Source organism: Sceloporus occidentalis, unplaced genomic scaffold (genome assembly GCF_023333645.1).
Source record: "Sceloporus occidentalis isolate IW3139 unplaced genomic scaffold, rSceOcc1.0.p SCAF_38, whole genome shotgun sequence".
NCBI classification, from domain to species: Eukaryota; Metazoa; Chordata; class Lepidosauria; order Squamata; family Phrynosomatidae; genus Sceloporus; species Sceloporus occidentalis.
In genome coordinates this window covers 9,050,001-9,052,500 of record NW_028317018.1, presented here as the reverse complement: position 1 = coordinate 9,052,500, position 2,500 = coordinate 9,050,001, and the positions used below count along the sequence as shown (strand labels likewise).

The 2,500-nt window shown below is 45.8% G+C and overlaps 3 non-coding genes and 5 pseudogenes across 3 annotated transcripts in view; all 8 read right to left on the bottom strand.

Annotated features, from left to right (window-relative positions):
* LOC149296748 (5S ribosomal RNA) overlaps positions 1–47 on the bottom strand; it is a 119-nt gene extending 72 nt beyond the window's left edge. The window contains exon 1 of the ribosomal RNA XR_016273356.1: positions 1–47. This exon is cut by the window's left edge and continues 72 nt beyond it. This is a non-coding gene — a ribosomal RNA (5S ribosomal RNA).
* Positions 48–243: 196 nt separating this feature from the next.
* LOC149296747 (5S ribosomal RNA) lies at positions 244–362 on the bottom strand (annotated as a pseudogene).
* A 196-nt stretch (positions 363–558) lies between these two features.
* On the bottom strand, positions 559–677 carry LOC149296746 (5S ribosomal RNA; annotated as a pseudogene).
* Positions 678–887: 210 nt separating this feature from the next.
* On the bottom strand, positions 888–1,006 carry LOC149296745 (5S ribosomal RNA). Its single transcript, XR_016274184.1, has one exon. It is a non-coding gene; the product is annotated as a 5S ribosomal RNA (ribosomal RNA).
* Positions 1,007–1,202: 196 nt separating this feature from the next.
* LOC149296744 (5S ribosomal RNA) lies at positions 1,203–1,321 on the bottom strand (annotated as a pseudogene).
* A 210-nt stretch (positions 1,322–1,531) lies between these two features.
* LOC149296743 (5S ribosomal RNA) lies at positions 1,532–1,650 on the bottom strand (annotated as a pseudogene).
* Positions 1,651–1,841: 191 nt separating this feature from the next.
* LOC149296742 (5S ribosomal RNA) lies at positions 1,842–1,950 on the bottom strand (annotated as a pseudogene).
* Positions 1,951–2,455: 505 nt separating this feature from the next.
* LOC149296741 (5S ribosomal RNA) overlaps positions 2,456–2,500 on the bottom strand; it is a 119-nt gene continuing 74 nt past the window's right edge. The window contains exon 1 of the ribosomal RNA XR_016273345.1: positions 2,456–2,500. This exon is cut by the window's right edge and continues 74 nt beyond it. This is a non-coding gene — a ribosomal RNA (5S ribosomal RNA).

The window sequence follows — 2,500 nt, the reverse complement described above, 5'->3', positions numbered from 1 at the left end:
CAAGATCAGACAAGATTGGGCGCTTTCAGGGTGGTATGGCCGTAGGCGTGAGTGCATTTTATTTTACTTCTCTTATTCTGCTGCTGCTGCTTGTCGTCAGACAGAAAGAATTATAAGCCCTGGGACAGGACAGAGAAGGTGAGAAGGTGAGAAGGTGAGAAGGTTCAAATAATAGTTTAAAGTTTTGATGATGAGCAAGAAACACATGGCAAAAAGCTCTCCCCGGACTGTGAGAAAAGAAAAAGCCTACAACACCTGGCATTACCAGGTGGTCCCCCATCCAAGTACTAACCAGGCCAAACCCTGCTTAGCTTCCAAGATCAGACAAGATTGGGCGCTTTCAGAGTGGTATGGCCGTAGGCATGAGTGCATTTTATTTTACTTCTCTTATTCTGCTGCTGCTGCTTGTCGTCAGACAGAAAGAATTATAAGCCCTGGGACAGGACAGAGAAGGTGAGAAGGTGAGAAGGTGAGAAGGTTCAAATAATAGTTTAAAGTTTTGATGATGAGCAAGAAACACATGGCAAAAAGCTCTCCCCGGACTGTGAGAAAAGAAAAAGCCTACAACACCTGGCATTACCAGGTGGTCTCCCATCCAGGTACTAACCAGGCCCAACCCTGCTTAGCTTCCAAGATCAGACAAGATTGGGCGCTTTCAGAGCGGTCTGGCTGTAGGCTTGAGAGCAGTTTATTTTACTTCTCTTATTCTGTTGCTGCTGCTGCTGCTTGTCGTCAGACAGAAAGAATTATACGCCCTGGGACAGGACAGAGAAGGTGAGAAGGTGAGAAGGTGAGAAGGTGAGAAGGTTCAAATAATAGTTTAAAGTTTTGATGATGAGCAAGAAACACATGGCAAAAAGCTCTCCCCGGACTGTGAGAAAAGAAAAAGCCTACAACACCTGGTATTCCCAGGTGGTCTCCCATCCAGGGACTAACCAGGCCCAACCCTGCTTAGCTTCCAAGATCAGACAAGATTGGGCGCTTTCAGGGTGGTATGGCCGTAGGCGTGAGTACATTTTATTTTACTTCTCTTATTCTGCTGCTGCTGCTTGTCGTCAGACAGAAAGAATTATAAGCCCTGGGACAGGACAGAGAAGGTGAGAAGGTGAGAAGGTGAGAAGGTTCAAATAATAGTTTAAAGTTTTGATGATGAGCAAGAAACACATGGCAAAAAGCTCTCCCCGGACTGTGAGAAAAGAAAAAGCCTACAACACCTGGCATTACCAGGTGGTCTCCCATCCAGGTACTAACCAGGCCCAACCCTGCTTAGCTTCCAAGATCAGACAAGATTGGGCGCTTTCAGAGTGGTCTGGCCGTAGGCTTGAGAGCGGTTTATTTTACTTCTCTTATTCTGTTGCTGCTGCTGCTGCTTGTCGTCAGACAGAAAGAATTATACGCCCTGGGACAGGACAGAGAAGGTGAGAAGGTGAGAAGGTGAGAAGGTGAGAAGGTTCAAATAATAGTTTAAAGTTTTGATGATGAGCAAGAAACACATGGCAAAAAGCTCTCCCCGGACTGTGAGAAAAGAAAAAGCCTACAACACCTGGTATTCCCAGGTGGTCTCCCATCCAGGGACTAACCAGGCCCAACCCTGCTTAGCTTCCAAGATCAGAGAAGATTAGGAGCATTCACGGTGGTATGGCCATAGGTGTGAGAACATTTTATTTTACTTCTCTTATTCTGTTGCTGTTGCTGCTTGTCGTCAGACAGAAAGAATTATAAGCCCTGGGACAGGACAGAGAAGGTGAGAAGGTGAGAAGGTTCAAATAATAGTTTAAAGTTTTGATGATGAGCAAGAAACACATGGCAAAAAGCTCTCCCCGGACTGTGAGAAAAGAAAAAGCCTACAACACCTGGCATTACCAGGCGGTCTCCTATCCAGGTACTAACCAGGCCCAACCCTGCTTAGCTTCCAAGATCAGGCGCTTTCAGAGTGGTATGGCCGTAGGCGTGAGAGCATTTTATTTTACTTCTCTTATTCTGTTGCTGTTGCTGTTGCTGCTGCTGCTGCTTGTCGTCAGACAGAAAGAATTATACGCCCTGGGACAGGACAGAGAAGGTGAGAAGGTGAGAAGGTGAGAAGGTGAGAAGGTTCAAATAATAGTTTAAAGTTTTGATGATGAGCAAGAAACACATGGCAAAAAGCTCTCCCCGGACTGTGAGAAAAGAAAAAGCCTACAACACCTGGTATTGCCAGGCCCAACCCTGCTTAGCTTCCAAGATCAGACAAGATTGGGAGCTTTCAGGGTGGTATGGCCATAGGTGTGAGAACATTTTATTTTACTTCTCTTATTCTGTTGCTGTTGCTGCTTGTCGTCAGACAGAAAGAATTATAAGCCCTGGGACAGGACAGAGAAGGTGAGAAGGTGAGAAGGTTCAAATAATAGTTTAAAGTTTTGATGATGAGCAAGAAACACATGGCAAAAAGCTCTCCTCGGACTGTGAGAGAAGAAAAAGCCTACAACACCTGGTATTCCCAGGTGGTCTCCCATCCAGGTAC